Raw genomic sequence first — 22,263 nt, forward strand, 5'->3', positions numbered from 1 at the left:
ATTGGACAATTTGAAACCCGAACATATTAGGTGGCGTCTGACTTGGCCCAAGATCGTGGAAACTCGCATTTCGGGTGTTGAAGATAACCCTATTCCCTTATTGGGATGTACTTGCGCTGTGGCATATTACCCCATTCGAGTGGTGAGGCAATTTGGAGTTCTACAAGAGATACCACCGGATGTCCGTCCCGAAATTTTCTCGTTTGATATGACACGAGGGAAGCTTACAAAGGAAGCAAATGAGTTGTATCGGGCCCGGATCAAACTCATACTTCACGCTTTGAAGAACTCCCCGCTACAACAAGTTGAGTGGCCGGATTATTTGGATGACGAAATGAACATTCATAGAGCCTCCAAGGAGTATATCCAGAAGTTTAAGGAGTATCGCCAATCAATGGTGGAGCCATATGTACCCGAGTGCGTATCTCCTCGGATTGAAAAGGTGGAGTCATATGAGCCGGAGTATATAGTACCCTACGTACCGGGAGTAGAGCCGTACATTCCGGAAGACCCGGAACAGTGGATGTCGGAAGAGGGAAAAGACCCATACCAGTGGGATTCCGATGGGTCAGAAGAGCAAGAGGAGTGGAAGTGTCCTCGACTTGGATAGATTCATTCCCCCATTTAGATTTTGCATATTTGTTATCTCCTAGATACTTTTGAACAATTTGGTTTGTAATAGATACATATTATTTCTTTTATGAGCACTCTATGCATGCATATAGAAAAATCATTTACCACGGATCAATGTCTTCAAATCCTTTAATATTTCCCATACTGATTTGATGATTTTGAAATCAGGTGAGTGACAAATACGAGGACTCGTAGCAAAACGCGCAAATTGCGGATGGAACAAGAAGAGCTCGCACCTCGTGTGGGTAATCTGGAGAACCAAATGAACGTGATCGCCACAATGGTGGCGGAGATGAAAGCGATGTTGATCGCTAGTCGGGGGAGATACCCCGTTGATCCTAATTCTCAGGCCCCTGCGGGCTCTTACGATGGAGCGAATGTTAATCCGGCACTTGCCGCTAATCCTATTTTGAATTCGGAGCGACCGCCTAAGGATCCTCCTGTTGTGATAGATTTGGAAAAGAAGGAGAAACAGGTCCTCAAAATGGAAGAGGAGATAAGAAAGCTTGCTAAGATCGAAGAGTGTTTGGCGAGTCGGGGTTATGAACTCTCGAGGTTCGACAAGGTTGCACCATTCGAAAAGATAGAGGTTCCTGCTGACTACAAGGAACCGGACTTTGTAAGGAGATATAATGGGACCGGGTGTCCCAAGGCGCACTTGAAGTATTATTTGCGCCGAATGTCGCAATTCTCGGACAACGTTCCGTTACTATGGTTAACACCTTCCGGGAAAGCCTATCTGGGGCAGCCCTGGCGTGGTTCATTGAATTGGAGCCAGAGAGGCTCGCCGATTGGGACAAACCGGCGGACGAGTTCCTTCGGCAATACAAGTTTAACACTTTGACCGCCCTCACTAGAGAGGACCTTCCGAGGACTGTAAAGGGAAAGAGTGAGGCCGTTCGCGCATACGCCCAGAGATGGAGAGCACCGGCTGTGCGGGTAAAGCCGCCCGTCCCGGAAGAAGAACTAATAGACCTGTTTCTCAAGGCCCTCCCCTTTGAGTTTTTCGACAAGCTGAACACCTCTGGGTGTCGGACGTTTGCGCACCCGATCAAGGTGGCGTAACGCCATGAGTGGGCACCGAGGGAGAAGAAGATACCCGAGGCGCCTTTCGGACATCGGTACCCTTTGAGAAGGGATAATAGGGAACAAACCGGAGAAGTAGCCTTTATCCCTAACCCGCCAAAGCCCGGAAATTTCTCACCTTCAATCTCTACCCAAGGAACGTCCTCCTGGACCGCTTCCAAACCACCGGAATTCAGAAAAAAGAACCCGGTTGTTTTCACCCCACTACCCCGACCCTTATCCAAAATATTACCCATGCTATTGGAGAACCGTTTAGTTGCAAAAGAGCCACCTAGAGCTCACTGTCGCGACCCTCCTGGAAATTTTTGTCGTATGTATGTTCCGGGGTGAGTAGGGTTAATGAGCCGATCCCCCTTTTATACATATTTATGTGGGATCGCGGGTCTCTCCCAAGACCCATTACTTGAATCGCGATGTCGGGTAAAAATTTATCAAATATCGAAATTGACCTTGTGTGGTCGGGTGGCATGTGCGAGGTGTACATGCGATTTGGAGTCGCCACCGATCGATTTATTGGAAGGTACGATCGGAAAACCTTACCGAGCGGTCGGGAGAAACCGTTCGGTTCCGCGAAAATCGGAGATTTTTGGGTCCGGGGACTTGGTTACGCCAAATTTCGAATTGACGCCCTTTCGGTTACCGATGTTGAATGTTTTTCTAACCTAGGAATTCATGCAGATGCGATATCGGGTGAGGTAGGCTCTAACAGTTCTAAATTTTCATGCGGATGGGAATTTTCTATCCTAATCAATCACAATCAAAGAATTTAATGCGCAATCAAAATCATTACAAGCAAACAAATCAATCAATCAAGGTTTGATATGTCTAAAATGGCCCTATCGGCCCACACAAAAAAAAAATCAAATTTGGGTGTCGGGGTGATTTGGTAAAAATTTGGGGCGGAAGGCCCGGAAGGGTAGAATGGTCATTTTTTGGGGTTCGGGACACGAAAATCACAAAATTTCGATTTGGCCAGTTGAATGTGACCATTTCTCATTTTTTGTGATTTTATGGAATTTTTCAAATTTTTTCTATTTTTTTGGAGTTTTCATTTATTTTTCAAAAATATTGGAAATTTTTCGGATCGAAATTAATCGACCCTCGAAGTCTCAAAATTCTCGATTCAGACTTTATGAGTCCCGAATCGATCTACAAATTTTTAGAAACTTATTGTGAAAATCTGGGAATTTTTATGAAGTTTCTAAGTATTTTTACAATTATTTGGATTTTTGGAAATTTCTTTTTATTTTTTTTTATTTTTTTTTATTAATAGACCGGACCAGGTCAACCGGTCAACGGCCGGTCAACCCGATCGAACCGCCCGTAGACTCACTCACGACACCCAAAACGGCGCCGTATACTATTTATACTATTTATTTTTTGATTTTCTAATATTAATTCCTAATATCCGAATATACTACAAATAAACGGACGGCCAGGATCAAACCTAAGATTGATCTCATTTGTCGAACCCATACTAAATGAAACGACGACGTATTCTTCCCTAACCTTAAACGACGCCGCATCAATTTGAGTCAAACAGACGACCACGATGCAATCTAGAACTCATCCTAGCCGTTCATTCCTCCCGCGTCTAAACGACGACGCACTCGACCCTCAATCCTAAACGGCGTCGCGTCATCTTAAACAAACGAACGGCCGCGATTTGTCCCGGATCTAATCCGAGCCGTCGACCTATCTCTACCCCTAAACGACGCCGAATTGCCTAAACAAAAACGACACCGTTTCTCTTATTTTCTATTTTCTTCCTATTATATCAAATATCTAAAAATAAAAAAGACGATCCAACGGCCCACAATTGAACTCATCTATTTAATGTGATTGTCGGATCAAAGGCGACTCGGCTCGTCCGCGCCAACGGCCGAGCTGAGTCAGCGACACCGTGGACCAACCCGGGCTCGACACGTCATCTTGTTGACTATTTGACCACGCCACGTCGGTCATCTTCTTCCTCGCGACGACACGGGAATGAACGGCCAGAAAGTTCCGGCGAGATCTAACGGTGAGATCTCGCCGGAATTGCACAAAACCACCGTGAACCGACTCGCCTATTCCACTAGATCAATATATCGCAGAATCGGACATTTCTATCGGCTAAAATACGAGCAATGAACTTCGCACGTAACGATATCGCGAAACTTAATCGAGCAATACAGAGCAATATAGGCGAATTAAATCATAGGAAACACTCAAATAGAGTTCGGAAGCCTTACCTGCAGGTCAGATTGACCTGGTTTGGTCTAGGTTTACCTAGACAAGCTTCGACAGGAAACGGCAATGGAGGTTGGATTTCGGAGGCTCGATTGGAAGTTTATGTGCGAAATCGAGACAAAACAACAATGCGAAGATGATTAGTGATGTTCAAGCAGTAAAAGGCACACGGTAATTGAAAAAATCATGATCGTGAGGATGAGATACCATGATCGGACAGTGGAAGGATGTGAAGCTCGACTCACCGAGTCTGGAGCTCGCAACTTGACCGAGCCGACGCGATCGAATCCTTGAGTTGATACGAAGCTTTTGAACTTGATTTCAGGTCTTGATTCAGCCTGAATTGATCTCACGAAGAACTTGCAGAATCGTTTGAAATTTCGGCGATGGAAGTCGTCCGAGAGCTTCTCTTTCTATCTATCTCACTCTCTCTCTATTCTGTTTGATGCGTGAGCCAAATGAACCTCCCCCTGCTTCGTGAATCTTCTTGGCTATTTATACTTGGCTTTCAAAAATTTGGCGCGTCGGGTGTGAGCTGGCCGAGCCTCCTTCGCACGTGCCCAAACGTGTGAATATGTGCAAACGGCGACGGCGACGGTGGGGAATTCCGTCCAAGTCATCTCATACTCCATCGTGCGCGAATCGAACGTCGTTTAACCAACTCTATGAAATGTTGACTTTTCTATGCCCTTGAGACTTTGACCGCTTGCTCCGCCGAGCTCCGCGACGGTTGATCACGGCGTTGGTGGCGATAGATACGTCTCGACCTCGGGAGAAAAAGCCCCACAGATAGTGGACCAATTAGGGTCGAATTGCCCTTCAATTTGTTGATCAAAATCCACCTTCAAATCTGCAAAATGGGACATCCGCGCGAGGAAGAAGAAGCACTATTACGGACCGGTTCGACCGGTCCGACCGGCCGTGAGACCGGTCCGAACTAGTTCAGACAGTGTTCTTTGTACAATTTTCAAAATTAACCACAATTGATGGGGGATTTTTGCAATTAAACCTCAAAATTGAACTCAGGGGCCTGAATATTATCTAAAAAAGTGGTTTTGCCCAAAAGTTCTCATCAATTTGCACAAAAGCCCCAAATTTTTCCAAATTCCCAATTTGGGGAAAAATTCAATTGGATGTCAATTTGATCAAATTGGACCATGAGACCTATGCCAATCGATTTGGAATGCATGAAAACATAGGGTGACAGTTCAATTTTACAATGATAGTCCCTCAATTAAAAGTAATTTCAAAAATTGCAAATTGAGGGACTAAATTGCAAGATTTTTAGAGATTTTGTCCAATTCATGCAATTCATGCAATTGAGGGTGCAATTGATCAAATTGAAGTTCAAAGGGACTGCAATTGAATGTCTAGACCTAAAATGTGCAAAACTTGCAAACAAAAAGACTCAATTGGTATTTTTTATGAAAATTCTACTCTAGGTGTTGTGACGGAACTCCTAAAATTGAACTCAATTTTCAATTTTTCTTGAGGTCAATATTAAAAGGGGATTAAAAGAAAAATATTGGACATTTTTGTGTATTTTTGTGACCTCGACAACTATTTTTTATGAATTTTCAAGTATTTTCCTATTTTCCGAAAATATTAAAAAATGCGAAAAATATGAAAAATTATTTTTTGTTCCAAATTGGTTCCTTAGGCTTGGCCAAGGCTTCCAATGTTGAATTTCTAATTTTTTGATTTTTTGTGAATTTTTAGGAATTTTTAGAAAATAAAACTAAAGGAAAAACCGACTAAAAAATTCAGGTGTCAACACTCACCCGCCAAGATTTCCTGGGTATGATGAGACCCGGACGTGCATATATCATATGGGAGAAAGGGGACATAACGTGGACAACTGTCTCGCTCTCAAGTTCAAGGTGCAAGCATTAATTGATGGAAAAGTTCTAGAGTTTGATAAAGCTGAACCTAATGTGCAGCGGAACCCGTTACACGATCATCGCGAGGTGAACGCGATTTTTGGAGGTGAAGAGGATGAAGTTCTGGAGTTCATAGTGGACATAAGTAAATGCGGGATATCCCGACGTTGGCCTCGCAATACCCCGAAGGAGAGAGTATTTCCGGGGAGCAAAAGGAAACTTGTTTAGAAAAGTTGATCAATCGGGGCGTTATGGGAAGAATGGAAAACGCTACCTTTAAAGGGACCTACGTGGCGATGGACATGCTATCCGAGGAATTTGCGATGAAACCTACGAGGGGGGCTGTTTTGAAAATACCCTCGGGATATTTGATGAGCATTAAAGATGGCCAAGAAATTGAAGAGATAGACGAATATGAGATCCGTCTGGATAAGGCCCGCCGATGCGATAGAAGATTTTTACAAAGGGCCCTAGAGAGGGGCGAGATAGTGGATAACCTCGGAGAAGATAGTGGCGGTTACAACTTTAAAGTGTTGTATTCTGCTCCCTCGAGTTTCTTTGTGGACTCTGGAAAAATTGTTCCCGATGGTTGGGGTGGAATGGACGACCCCGAAAGTGAAGAATTTGTGAGAACGGTCGATGAAGTCAAAGACTAAGCGGCTCCTCAAAATGAACAGTTGAATCAGGAGTCCAACGTGCGACTTTCTAATTTGGAGACCCATATACGACATTTAACAACCATGGTAGCGGAATTATCACAACCGATGGCTAAGAATGACGACACGAGAGTAGAAGAGAATATACGGATTCGGAGATACGACGTACTATAGAGACACAAAATCGAAAGATCGCTCTACTGCAAGGGCAAGGGGATGAGGTGTCGAGGAAAATGGATGAGTTGAAAGAGCCGATTACACCACTCACTCAAGCAAGAAATGTTCCGCCCCAAGGCACGAACCCGAGAATGGTTTTCCGCACAAAATATAATGGCGCCTGGGTGTCCTCGGCACATGTCTCATATTATCTTCGCCAAATGGTTGGCCATGATGAAGATGATGAAACGTTGATTCGGAATTTCGGACGTAGTCCGGCGGGCCCCAGCTTGGTGTGGTTCCAATCAATCGATCGGACTGGATCCCAAGTCCGGGAAGATTTATCGGAGCATTTCACACGCCACTTTGAAGCTGGAATTAGGGGTTATTTCACTAAGGCCAATTTGCTGAATATCGGGAAAGGTGAAGACGAGAGTTTTGAACTTTTTACAAGGAGATGGAAGAAACATGCTGTGATGGTGCAACCGCCGCCGTCGAGAGAGAGAAATGTTGGAGTTCAAATCGTGAAGTCACTTCCGGCGGAATACTTTGATCGCATGTATGCGTACACTTACTCGTCATTCCAACATCTGGTGGAGATTGGTATGAGAATTAAGGGGATTATTCTAAGTGTCAGAAGGGAAAGGCAGAGGGATCTGGATGAAGAAAATGCCACGCTGGTAAGGCCGGGTCCGTAACATAACCCCGAGGATGTTCATGAGGATGAAATGATCGGGATGGTAGATACCCCGATTCGTTTCGTGATTGATTTGAATAAAGTTGATAACTGGGAGTTGGAAGCTTCTAGTTCGGAAAAACCATCAACATCCGAATCACCACCGGAAAAGATCATACCGGTGAAGATTAAGTTGCCGCCGGTTGAGGAGTATAATTCAAGGGCAGTTCACTGGGATTTTGGAACGGGCGAGATTGACGCCATAATGAGATTCGGAAGGTGTTATCCACCGAGAGAAGCGGATTCTGAAAAGAGAGTCCCAACTGCGGAAGAGGTTGAGAAGTTGCAATCGGTAGTGAGGACCAGTGAATATGAGGTCGTTGATCAACTAAGGAAAATGCCTGCACTGATTTCCTTCTTGGATCTCTTCAAAAATTCTGAAAAGCATAAGAATGCCCTCTTGAAAGTGCTGGATGAGGTGCATGTTCCGGAGACAATTAACGAAGTGCAACCGGAAGACTTTGTGGGTGCTATCCTTCTGAAGGACCGGATATCTGTTGACACCTGAATTTTTTAGTCGGTTTTTCCTTTAGTTTTATTTTCTAAAAATTCCTAAAAATTCACAAAAAATCAAAAACTTAGAAATTCAACATTGGAAGCCTTGGCCAAGCCTAAGGAACCAATTTGGAACAAAAAATAATTTTTCATATTTTTCGCATTTTTTAATATTTTCAGAAAATAGGAAAATACTTGAAAATTCATAAAAAATAGTTGTCGAGGTCGCAAAAATACACAAAAATGTTTCATATTTTTATTTTAATTCCCTTTTCATATTGACCTCAAGAAAAATTGAAAATTGAATCCAATTTTAGGTGTTTCTTCATAATACCTAAGGTTGAATTTGCATAAAAAATACCAATTGAGTCTTTCTATTTGCAATTTTTGCACATTTTAGGTCTAGACATTCAATTGCAGTCCCTTTGAACTTCAATTTGATCAAGTACACCCACAATTGCGCGAATTGCACGGATTAGGTCAAATCCCCAAAATGTTTGCAATTTAGTCCCTCAATTGGCCAATTTTTGAAATTACTTTTAATTGAGGGACTATTATAGTAAAATTGAATTGTTACCCCATGTTTTCATACATTTCAAATTGATTGGCATAGGTCTCATGGTCCAATTTTATCAAATTGACATCCAATTGAACTTTTCCCCAAATTGGGAATATTGAAAAATTTGGGGCTTTGGTACAAATTGATGGGAAAATTTGGGCAAAAACACTTTTTTAGATAATGTCCAGACCCCTGAGTTCAATTTTGAAATTTAATTACAAAAATTCCCAGCCAATTTTTTTTAATTTTGAAAATGGTGAGGAATTTATTGTGCGAGCCGATTCGGACCGGTCTGACCGCCGGTCGGACCGGTCAAACCGGTCCAACACATTGCCTTCTTCAACCTCTCGTCCGCGCGAATTGTAGGTTTAAAGGGCCGAGTTTCGATGATCAAATTGGGGGCTAATTCGTGTATAATTGAGACAATTTGTTTAGGGCTTTTGTTGTTCTGGTCAAGAGGTGTCGATTGCCACCTCCGGCGCGACCGGCCGTCGTCGGAATCGGTAGGAATAGCCAGTCAAAGATCCAGCGAGGCGAAAGTCAACGTTTTCAAGATAAGTTGCAATTCATGTTCGTTTTGTGATTAATGGAGGCTCGACGGACTTGGACGGAATCCTAGTGATTCCGTCACCGCCCGGCGAGCCAAAAATCACGTGAATGGCACGTGAATCACCTCGCCGACTCAAGCTCCCGCGCGCGCATTTTTTGAAACCGAGTATAAAAGCTTGGAGGAGGATTCTAGAAAGGAGGGAGAGGGGCTCATTCTGTTCGCTCACGCATCAAAATAGAGAGAGAAAGCGATAGAAGAGGAGAGAGAGGCTCCCGCGCAGAGTTCAAGCGCGATTTGCGGACCGAACCTCTGCTACTTCGGTTCGGCCAAACCAGGCCAAATTGGCGCGGCGGATCGCCACCAGAATCTCCTCCAAGCTCGGATGAGTCGATCGGCACGGCTCAATCGGACTACAACCGCCAAAAACGGTAAGTTGAGCTTCAAACACCGCTACCGTGCATCAATGGCATCTCATGTTCTCCTGCTCGATCTTTGAAATTGTTTTGTGCCTTTTGATCCTCATACACCTCTGATCATGCTCGCATCCTCTTTCCGCATCGATTTTGCCCGAGTCACCTGAATCAAACCTCCAACATTTCACGGTTCGGCCGATCTTCGGCCAGACAAATCCGGCGACTCCGGGCTCGATCGGAGCCCGAGGTAAGTGTCCTTAACTTGACCTTAACGTGCTTGAAGCTTGAATCGTATTGTTATGCTCTGATTTATGAGATTGTGTTTTACGAAATCATGACTGTGTGAGCTTGATTAGTGATGGTTACGTGGATAGGATTGTCTGAATCTTTGATATGTTGATTCTGACCGTTAGACGAATCGATCGGTCCTGGTTTGAGATCATTCCGGCGAGATCACACCGTTGGATCTCGCCGGAAAGTTTCTGACCGTCCATTACATTGTCGCGAGGTTGAAGACGACGGAGGCGAGGTGTCGAGTCAACTAGACAACTTGCCTAGGTGTCGTTGTATGATTGGGCCGGCTCGGATCCGAGTCGGCTCGGCCGTTGGCGCGAGCGGGGCGGCTCAGATCTGATCCAACGGCTGAGATCAATCGACGAGTTTGATTCTCGGCCGTTGGATCGTTTTATATATATATCCGTTTATTAGAGAAATAAGGAAACGGCGTCGTTTTAGCTTTGTAATACGTCGTTGTTTTACCGTTTGAACGAACGAACGGTCCGGATCAAACTTAGAATCGATCATGGCCGTTCGGTGTATTAAAGAGTTCGGCGTCGTTTTAGGCATAGGTAAGGTGAACGGCTCGGATCAAACCTAGAATAGATCGTGGCCGTCCAAGGTTTTAAGCGATCCGGTGCCGTTTTAGTCGAGGAAAGGTGAACGGCTCGGATTAAGTTAGACTTTAGATCGTGGCCGTTCAAAGTTTAATAGATGCGGCGTCGTTTTTGAGTACGTAGGTCAGAACGTCGCCGTTTCGTCTAGAGAGGAGTCGACGGCTGAGATTGATCCGGGAATTGATCTCGGTCGTCCATTCTATTTTAGTATATTCGGAATATTAGAAAATAGCTTAGAAAATAGAAAAAAAAAAAAAAAAGCAATTACGGTGTCGTTTTGGGTGTCGGGTAGTTCGGCGAGCGGTCGGACCGGGTTGACCGGCCGTTGACCGGGTTGACCCGGTCCGGTTCATTAATAAAAAATAATAAAAAATAAAAAGAAATTTCCAAAAAATCCAAAAAAATTGCAAAAATACTTAGAAAATTCACAAAAAATTCCCTGATTTTCACAAAAAAATTTCTAAAAATTTCTAGATCGATTCGGGACTCATAAAGTCTGGATCAAAAATTTTGAGATTTCGAGGGTCGATCTATGTCGATCCGGAAAATTTCCAATATTTTTGAAAAATAAATAAAAAATTAGAAAAATTAGAAAAATTCTAGAAAAATCACAAAAAATGAGAAATGGCCACATTCAACTGGCCAAATCGAAATTTTGTGATATTCGGATCCCGACTCCCAAAAAATGACCATTCTACCCTTCCGGGCCTTCAGCCCCAAATTTTTACCAAATCATCCTAAAACCCAAATTTGATTTTTGTGTGGGCCGATAGGGCCATTTTAGACATGTCAAACCTTGAAGTTCAAAGGGATCACAATTGAATGTCAAGACACAAAATGTGCAGAAATTGCAAATAAAAAGACTCAATTGGTATTTTTTGTGAAAATTCAACCTTATGCGTCTTGAAGGAACACCTAAAATTGAACTCAATTTTCAATTTTTCTTGGGGTCAATATTAAAAGAGAAATAAAAGAAAAATATTGGATATTTTTGTGTATTTTTGTGACCTCGTGAGGTATATTTAATGAATTTTCAATTATTTTCCTATTTTCCGAAAATATTAAAAAATGCGAAAAATATGAAAAATTATTTTTTGTTCCAAATTGGTTCCTTAGGCTTGGCCAAGGCTTCCAATGTTGATTTTTTAATTTTTTGATTTTTTGATTTTTTGATTTTGTTTTTTTGAATTTTTAGTGAATTTTGGAAAAGAAAATTGATTAAAAATCGTGTGTCAACAACCATATGTACCCGAGTGCGTATCTCCTCGGATTGAAGAGGTGGAGTCATATGAGCCGGAGTACATAGTACCCTACGTACCGGGAGTAGAGTCGTACATTCCGGAAGACCCGGAACAGTGGATGTCAGAAGAGGGAGAAGACCCATACCGGTGGGATTCAGATGGGTCAGAAGAGCAAGAGGAGTGGAAGCGTCCTCGACTTGGATAGATTCATTCCCCCATTTAGATTTTGCATATTTGTTATCTCCTAGATACTTTTGAACAATTTGGTTTGTAATAGATACATATTATTTCTTTTATGAGCACTCCATACATGCATATAGAAAAATCAATTACCACGGATCAATGTCTCCAAATCCTTTAATATTTCCCATCTTGATTTGATGATTCTGAAATCGGGTGAGTGACAAATACGAGAACTCGTAGCAAAACGCGCAAATTCGGGATGGAACAAGAAGAGCTCGCACCTCGTGTGGGTAATCCGGAGAACCAAATGAACGTGATCGCCACAATGGTGGCGGAGATGAAAGCGATGTTGATCGCTAGTCAGGGGAGATACCCCGTTGATCCTAATTCTCGGGGCCCTGCGGGCTCTTCCGATGGAGCGAATGTTAATCCGGCACCTGCCGCTAATCCTATTTTGAATCCGGAGCGACCGCCTAAGGATCCTCCTGTTGTGATAGATTTGGAAAAGAAGGAGAAACGGGTCCTCAAAATGGAAGAGGAGATAAGAAGGCTTGCTAAGATCGAAGAGTGTTTGGCGAGTCGAGGTTATGAACTCTCGAGGTTCGACAAGGTTGCACCATTCGAAAAGATAGAGGTTCCTGCCGACTACAAGGAACCGGACTTTGTAAGGAGATATAATGGGACCGGGTGTCCCAAGGCGCACTTGAAGTATTATTTGCGCCGAATGTCGCAATTCTCGGACAACGTTCCGTTCTTGGTTAACACCTTCCAGGAAAGCCTATCTGGGGCAGCCCCGGCGTGGTTCATTGAATTGGAGCCGGAGAGGCTCGCCGATTGGGACAAAGCGCGGACGAGTTCCTTCGGCAATACAAGTTTAACACTTTGACCGCCCTCACTAGAGAGGACCTTCTGAGGACTGTAAAGGGAAAGAGTGAGGCCGTTCGCGCATACGCCCGGAGATGGAGAGCACAGGCTGTGCAGGTAAAGCCGCCCGTCCCGGAAGAAGAACTAATAGACCTGTTTCTCAAGGCCCTCCCCTTTGAGTTTTTCGACAAGCTGAACACCTCTGGGTGTCGGACGTTTGCGCACTCGATCAAGGTGGCGGAACGCCATGAGTGGGTACCGAGGGAGAAGAAGATACCCGAGGCGCCTTTAAGACGTCGGTACCCTTTGAGAAGGGATAATAGGGAACAAACTGGAGAAGTAGCCTTTGTCCCTAACCCGCCAAAGCCTAGAAATTTCTCACCTTTAATCCCTACCCAAGGAACGTCCTCCTGGACCGCTTCCAAACCACCGGAATTCAGAAAAAAGAACCCAGTTGTTTTCACCCCACTACCCCGACCCTTATCCAAATTATTACCCATGCTGTTGGAGAACCGCTTAGCTGCAAAAGAGCCACCTAGAGCTCACCCGCCAAGATTTCCTGGGTATGATGAGACCCAAACGTGCATATATCATATGGGAGAAAGGGGACATAACGTGGACAACTGTTTCGCTCTCAAGTTCAAGGTGCAAGCATTAATTGATGGAAAAGTTCTAGAGTTTGATAAAGCTGAACCTAATGTGCAGTAGAACCCGTTACCCGAGCATTGCGAGGTGAACGCGATTTTTGGAGGTGAAGAGGAATAAGTTCTGGAGTTCATAGTGGACATAAGTAAAATGCGGGATATCCTGACGTTGGCCTCGCAATACCCCGAAGGAGAGAGTATTTCCGGGACCAAAAGGAAGCTTGCTTAGAAAAGTTGATCAATCTGGGCGTTATGGGAAGAATGGAAAACACTGCCTTTAAAGGGACCTACGTGGCGGTGGACATGCTATCCGAGGAATTTGCGATGAAACCTACGAGGGGGGCTGTTTTGAAAATACCCTCGGGATATTTGATGAGCATTAAAGATGGCCAAGAAATTGAAGAGATAGACGAATATGAGATCCGTCTGGATAAGGCCCGCCAAGGCGATAGAAGATTTTTACAAAGGGCCCTAGAGAGGGGCGAGATAGTGGATAACCTCGGAGAAGATAGTGGCGGTTACAACTTTAAAGTGTTGTATTCTGCTCCCCCGAGTTTCTTTGTGGACTCTGGAAAAATTGTTCCCGATGGTTGGGGTGGAATGGACGACCCCGAAAGTGAAGAATTTGTGGGAACGGTTGATGAAGTCAAATACCAAGCGGCTCCTCAAAATGAACAGATGAATCAGGAGTCCAACATGCGACTTTCTAATTTGGAGACCCATATACGACATTTAACAACCATGGTAGCGGAATTATCACAACCGATGGCTAAGAATGACGACACGAGAGTAGAAGAGAATATACAGATTCTGGAGATACGGCGTACTATAGAGACACAAAATCGAAAGATCGCTCTACTGCAAGGGCAAGGGGATGAGGTGTCGAGGAAAATGGATGAGTTGAAAGAGCTGATTACACCACTCACTCAAGCAAGAAATGTTCCGCCCCAAGGCACGAACCCGAGAATGGTTTTCCGCACAAAATATAATGGCGCTGGGTGTCCTCTGGCACATGTCTCATATTATCTTCGCCAAATGGTTGGCCATGATGAAGATGATGAAACGTTGATTCGGAATTTCGGACGTAGTACGGCGGGCCCCGACCTGGTGTGGTTCCAATCAATCGATCTAGACTGGATCCCAAGCTGGGAAGATTTATCGGAGCATTTCACACGCCACTTTGAAGCTGGAATTAGGGGTTATTTCACTAAGGCCAATTTGCTGAATATCGGGAAAGGTGAAGACGAGAGTTTTGAACTTTTTGCAAGGAGATGGAAGAAACATGCTGTGATGGTGCAACCGCCGCTGTCAGAGAGAGAAATGTTGGAGTTCGTACTGAAGTCACTTCCGGCGGAATACTTTGATCGCATGTATGCGTACACTTACTCGTCATTCCAACATCTGGTGGAGATTGGTATGAGAATTGAGGGGATTATTCTAAGTGTCAGAAGGGAAAGGCAGAGGGATCCGGATGAAGAAAATGCCACTTTGGTAAGGCCAAGTCCGTAACATAACCCCGAGGATGTTCATGAGGATGAAATGATCGGGATGGTAGATACCCCGATTCGTTTCGTGATTGATTTGAACAAAGTTGATAGCTGGGAGTTGGAAGCTTCTAGTTCGGAAAAACCATCAACATCCGAATCACCACCAGAAAAGATCATACCGGTGAAGATTAGGTTGCCGCCGGTTGAGGAGTATAATTCAAGGGCAGTTCATTGGGATTATGGAACGGGCGAGATTGACGCCATAATGAGATCCGGAAGGTGTTATCCACCGAGAGAAGCGGATTCTGAAAAGAGAGTCCCAACTGCGGAAGAGGTTGAGAAGTTGCAATCGGTAGTGAGGACCGGTGAATATGAGGTCGTTGATCAACTAAGGAAAATGCCGGCACTGATTTCCTTCTTGGATCTCTTCAAAAATTCTGAAAAGCATAAGAATGCCCTCTTGAAAGTGCTTGGAGGAGGTGCATGTTCAGGAGACAATTAACGAAGTGCAAGCTGGAAGACTTTGTGGGTGCTATCCTTCTGAAGGACCAGATATCCTTCTCGGATGAAGACTTCCCGAAAGAAGGGCGGGTCCACAACAAAGCCCTTTACATAGCTGTGAGTTATCACGTCTTGATTGATAATGGTTCCGCTTTCAACCTATGTCCTCTGAGCACTTTGAGAAGCTTGGGGATCAACGAAGACTTTATCAAGATGTCTAAAGCCACCATCCGATCATTTGACGGAGTCTCCAAAAATGTTGTAGGAGAGATTGAGCTGGACATTGACATTGGACCGGTAACTTTCTCTATACCATTCCAAGTCTTGGACATTCCAAGCGCCTTCACCTTGCTCCCGGGAAGACCATGGATTCATGTGTCCGGAGCGGTACCTTCCTCTCTACATCAAAAGTTAAAATTTGTGGTTAAGGGTCAGTTGATCACCGTCCATGGCGAGACGAGACATCGAGCCGCTTTAAAAGGGATGGTTCTATACGTCGAGCCTTCAAAGGAGGAGGAGCTGAGTTATCACACCTTCGACATTGTATCTGTCATGCATGTATCACCATATGCAAAAATAGCTGCATCGGAGCTTTCGAGACCTGTGACTATGGCGGGGAGAGTGCTACTCTCAAACGGTTTTATCCCGGGTGCTGGATTAGGGAAACACGGTCGGGGAATCCGTAACCCTTTGAATTTGGGCTCAAATGACCACAAGGTTGGTCTGGGTTATAATGGAATGATAAAGAATGATATGGGTCGAGGTCGAGGTCGAAACAAGTGTTATGGAGACCGTGGACGCCGTGGACACCAAGGTGGCCGTTTCATAGGCACCGATGCATGGAAAGCTAGAGGAAAGATGTTCCTAAACCCCTTATTCGAGATATTCTCTAAATGAGGCAAATGGCTGGAAGATGAGGACATCTCTGAGGATGCAGAACCGGACTTATTCAACCCGTTCCTGGATAATCGGGTGAACGTGATAATTGAGTGGCTGGACGATGATTTCCCCACCCCCGAGTAAAAGGCTCTTTCTGAACTTTACCTTTTAAAGCATTTTGATTACTGCATTTGTTTTTGAAGCTTTTTGCTGTTTTAGCACCCTTTAGGTTACACGTTGTGATCCGAGAAGTGCATTATTGTATTGCCTTTGGTTGCATCTATTAATGAAAATCATCTCAAATTTGATTACGGACATATGGAGCAACGGATTGGCCCGATGATGACAATTGATTCTACCATGAAACTTGAGGCCCGATCCGCCATATGATCTTGGGTTTTAAATAGCTTTTGAGAACCAGGATGTCCGGAAGATCGTGGACTAGTTCTCCTTTCCTTGTCTAAAAAATTGGAATTTGAAAAAATGTTTTCATGATAAAAAAACATGCATCCTTCGATTTTATCATCTTTGAATACTAACCCTTCATGGTGCATTTCGGGCATGTCATCCCACCCATTCATAACAGGTTAATATGTGACTCGGATCAGCTCGATGACTATGCGTGCGAAGTTGATATAGACGAGGTTGATGTGAGCGATATCAAGAAAGAATGGGATTGTTTTGAAGAATCTGAACCCCCTATTTCTGAAGAACCCATCACTATTAATCTGGGAGATTCTGACTGCGTTAAGGAAGTGAAAATAGGAGGACACCTGTCCGCAGCTGATGTTTTAAGAATGACGGCATTGCTCAAGGAATATCAAGATATTTTCGCCTGGTCATATCTTGACATGCTAGGTTTAGATCGTGAAATTGTGGAGCATGCTCTGCCCACTAATCCTTCTTGCACACCGGTAAATCAATCACCTAGAAGAATGAATCCCGAACTAGCAGATAAGATTAAGGAAGAGGTCATGAAGCTCCTTAAAGTTGGATTTATCGAGGCCGTCCCATATGCTGATTGGGTCGCCAACATCGTACCCGTTAAGAAGAAGGATGGAAGAATTAGAATATGCGTGGATTATCGGGACTTGAACAAAGCTAGTCCCAAAGGCGATTTTCCTCTACCGCACATTGATGTGCTCGTCGACGATCTTGCGGGCTTTGAATTATTTTCCTTTATGGATGGATTCTCAAGATATAATCAGATCATGCTAAAGGAAGAAGATAAGATCAAGACCTCATTCACTACACAATGGGGAACCTTCTATTACAAGGTAATGCCCTTTGGATTGAAAAATGCAAGAGCAACATATCGAAGGGCTATGGTGACCCTTTTTCATGACATGATACATAAGGAGATTGAGGTCTATGTGGACGATATGATTGCCAAGTCCAAGCCTGGAGAAGACCATGTTAAAGTGCTGAAGAAGTTATTTGATCGATTGAGAAAGTATAAGCTCAAGTTGAATCCTGCGAAATGCGTATTTGGCGCAAGATCCGGAAAGTTGCTAGGATTTGTAGTAAGCGATCGTGGTATTGAGATTGACCCTTCCAAGATCAAAGCTATATGGGAAATAGGGACTCCTTCCACTGTTAAGGAAGTAAGGGGCCTACTTGGAAGGTTGAATTATATATCCAGATTCATATCTCAACTATCGAAAACGGCAAAACCCTTTTTCAAGCTGTTAAAGAAAGGTGCAAACGTGAAATGGGACGCGGAATGCCAACAAGCATTTGAGAAGATCAAGGAATATCTAGTACAACCTCCGGTGTTGGTACCTCCTATCCCTAGCGTTCCTTTAACTCTATATCCGACAGTTAACGATGAATCCTTGGGAGCTTTACTTGCCCAAACTAACCCCAAGGATCGTAAAGAGCGGGCCATATATTATTTAAGCAAAAAGTTCACAACATTTGAAGCCAAATACCCAGCAGTGGAAAGGACTTGCGTAGCATTGGTTTGGGTCCTCCACTGATTGAGGCAATATACATTGCATTACCATATAGAGCTGGTCACTGAAAATGACCCCATCAAATACCTTTTGGAGAAACCAACATTGCTAGGAAAGATGGCTAAATGGCAAATATTGCTTTCAGAGTTTGATATCAAAACCTCTCCCCAAAAGTCTGTCAAGGGAAGAGCAATTGCTGACATGCTAGCCGAGAATCCTCCTAAGGACGTTTTAGAACAAAACAAAGGAGGTCAAATTCTGAACATATCCGAAGACAAATGGACAATGTACTTTGACGGTGCGGTGAATCTCACTGGATCGAGCACTTTGGTGCGATCTGATATCCCCCGAAGATCAACATTATCCAGTTTCAGCTAAATTGGTTTTCCCTGCACCAACAACATTTCGAATATGAAGCCTCGCATATTGGGATTACAATTGGCCATCTCATTAAAAGTGAAGAAGCTACTAGTATATGGAGATTCCATGCTGATCATTTTACAAACTCAAGGAGAGTGGAAGACGAAGGATCCCAAGCTTATTCCCTATCATAAATACCTCGAAGAGCTGATCCAACATTTTGAAGAGATCACCTTCGAGTATCTACCAAGAACTCGGAATCATTTTGCAGATGCTCTGGCCACATTATCAGCCATGTTACAAGTGCAAGATGGCCTCGAGATAGAACCGTTGAGGATTGACATCATTGAGCAACCTGCATATTGCATGGTCATTGAAGAAGAACCCGATGAAGAACCATGGTATCATGACATCAAGAATTACCTACTGAAGGGCGAATTCCTGCGGGACAGTCAACTAGAAGATAAGAAGTACATAAGCAAGATGGCATCTAAATTCTTCCTCGGTGGGCAGATCTTATACAAGAGGTCCTTTGACTCGGTCTTGCTGAGGTGCGTGAATTCAAAAGAAGCAAATCTCATTATGAAAGAGATTCATGAAGGAGAATGCGGACCGCATATGAATGGTCATCTTCTCGCCAAGAAAATCATGAGACTCGGGTATTATTGGATGACTATCGAGTCGGATTACAACCAGCATGTTAGATCCTGTTATCAATGTCAAGTATACGGCGACAGGATAAATGCGCCACTAACCGAATTACATCAAATGTCGGAACCATGGCCATTCTGCATGTGGGGAATTGATATGATTGGCCCTATCAACCCAAAGGCCTCAAACGGACATCGTTTTATTTTGGTGACTATTGACTACTTCACCAAATGGATTGAAGCCAGCTCTTATGCCAATGTCATTGCGAACAACATGGCTAAATTCATCAAGCGAGATATTATTTCAAGATATGGAGTTCCAAGAGCCATCATCACACGACAATGGCTCCAACTTGAACAACAAGGTAGTCGATCACCTATTGGAACAATTTAAGGTACGACACCTTAATTCTTCACCTTACCGCCCACAAATGAATGGAGCCGTGGAAGCGGCAAACAAGAACATGAAGAAGATATTGGCTAAGACTGCTGAGAAATATAGAGATTGGCATGAGAGGTTGCCATATGCTCTCATGGCCTACCGAACTTCAATTCGTACTTCAACTGGGGCAACTCCCTACTCTTTGGTATACGGTATGGAAGCAGTCCTACCGGTAGAGGTGGAAATCCCTCTTTAAGATTGTCTCGTAGAGCTCACGTAAGATGAGTGGAGCCGAGAGACATGAACAATTGAATTTGATTGATGAAAAACGATTGAAGGCTATCCGCCATGGTCAAAGCTACCAGAAGAAAGTAGCCAAGGCTTTTAACAAGAAGGTCAAGCCTAGAAATTTTGAAGCGGGGATGCCGATTGTGAAGAAAATGCTCCCAAATGCCCAACATCATGGAGGCAAATTCATGCCAAATTATGAAGGCCCTTACGTGATTTAGAAGGTCTTATCCGGGGGAGCTCTTATACTTGTAAACATGGATGGAGAAGAATTGGCGAGTCCAGTAAATGCAAACGCCGTGAAGAGATATTATCCTTGAAATAAAATTGAGCTTCTGAGCGATTGATGAGCAGATCCGAGTCACATAAAAATTTTGCATTCGCATGACATTTGCATACATGCATCTGCATACATTTGTATTTTTGCAGGTGAATTGGGAGTCACGAAGAATCCTATAGAGTGATGGACCAAACAGGGAAGTCACCTTTGGAATTTAAAATTTTGAATATCTTTTAATTGATTCCTTTTGTTTTTACAGGAGACGGGAGTCAACATCCGAAGGAGACAAGAAGAAATCACTTCGGGATTTGAAAATTTGAATATCTTTGAACTAATTGATCCCTTTTGTTTTTTACAGGAAACGGGAGTCAACACATCGAAGAAGACGGGAGGAAGTCGCCGGGATTTGAAATTTTGAACATCTTTAGCGATCGTTTCCTTTTGTTTTTACGGGTCCATCCAGGAGATGGAAGAAATCGCCGAGCTTAAAATTTTGAATATCTTGAACTGATTGAGTCCTTTTGTTTTTACAGGGGACAAAAGTCAATATTTGAAGAAGATAGGTTTGAGGTTCTCCTCCTTTACAAAATATTTTCATACACTGTCATGCTTAAAAATTGGAAAAATTTGGATTTATAAAGCCACAAGGCCCCTTTCAAAGAAATATTCCTTACAAATTACGGAAACATCTTTTGAATAAACTTTTTTTTTGGTGAAAACTTTTGCAAACGATGAATTTTGATGAAATGCCCTAAGTTTCTATAATAGGGCATGTTTTGAAAGATTTTCAAAAGAATGATCCTTCAGATGAAAAGAGGCAAACATTATCCTTAAACACGTCCCTAATACACTTGAGTGATGAGTGAGAGTGATAGAGCAAAAAAGCTTAACCTCGGGACGTAGGGGTCATTCGTGGTGATTACATGGATTGAAATGATGAAAGGCATTTCCATTTCAAAATTATCCATACACATTTATATCCCTTGATAACCACTCTGAGTCAAAAAGGGAGAATTTTATGAATATAACCCTGTCAAGAACCACCCCACACTGGGGCATATTTGGAGGTTCATTGGATGATTCCTTGGAGAAAAGATCGGGTAAGACTTTATTGTGTTAACCCGCATCAATCTTTTTGTGATAGCTTCAGGTGATTTCTGGCAGAGACTTGGAACACCTCAAAATGAAGAAAAGCACTTCATTTCTATATCCCAAACACTTACCCTTTGAAAAGCCAATTTGAGCCTTTAAATATTCATTTCTAAACCCTTGTTGGTGATCACCTCCCCACACTAGGGGCAAAAGAAAGGAATAACCAGCAATGAGTCAAAAAGCATGATCGGAAAAATTTTGATACTGGTCTCCAAAAGAGCCAGTCAATGCAAAAAAATGATGAGAAATGAAAGGGCTAGAAAAAGCAAAGTGCCTAGTAAAAGCAAGGCCAAAGCCCATGAAAAGAGCACCCCGAAAAGGGGCAAATCCTGAAGAAAAATCATCAAGATGAAAAGAGGAAAATCCTCAAAGTCAATTGAAGAAAAATGATCATGAATCTTCTGCAAAAGCAAATGAATGCTGGAAAATGTCAAGGGGATCACCCAAGTTCACCCCTCCTTTTGAAAATATGGCCTTTTCTTAAAGAGCCCACCTTAAACCAAGATACAACCTGTCACCAAAACTTTTTCGATCTAAGAGGTGTTTCAGGTCGAATGCAAGAAATCATACAGGAAGCTACCGCTAAAAGAGGTAAGTACAATCCTGTCTTATCATGTCTTCGGGGTTCTTGACTTGTAGACCCGAAGAAGCTATTTCTGATCAAAATTCATTTCTAAACCTCAAAATGAATATCCTTTGATAAGCCTTTGACCTGGCCTGAATTACGGTCCCTTTTAAAATGCCTTTTTCGATTAGTCAGATTGTATGCATCTCGAATGATCCCGAAACCTCAAGGTTAGGTTTCCTGTGAGCGGATTTGAATTTCAAGAAAAGCCTTCCCAAAATGGTGAGAAGCCCTCTTGGATGAAGGAAAACTCTTTTGAAAAACTTTTAAGACAACCCTTTTTGTAGAACACTCGGGATGTGTCATTCAAAATCCATCCTCAGTGGAAATTTGAGCTTGTGATTAGACACATTTCCTTCACAAATACACTTTGAAAATTTGTTTGGAATTCTTGAGTTTCTCTCCAGAACTTGAGATTGTCATTTTAATAATGTTTGATTGAACTTTCTGCAGGTTCCTTGGTGATCCCAAATCCTCGGAAGA

This window comes from Rhodamnia argentea, chromosome 2 (genome assembly GCF_020921035.1).
Source record: "Rhodamnia argentea isolate NSW1041297 chromosome 2, ASM2092103v1, whole genome shotgun sequence".
NCBI lineage: Eukaryota > Viridiplantae > Streptophyta > Magnoliopsida > Myrtales > Myrtaceae > Rhodamnia > Rhodamnia argentea.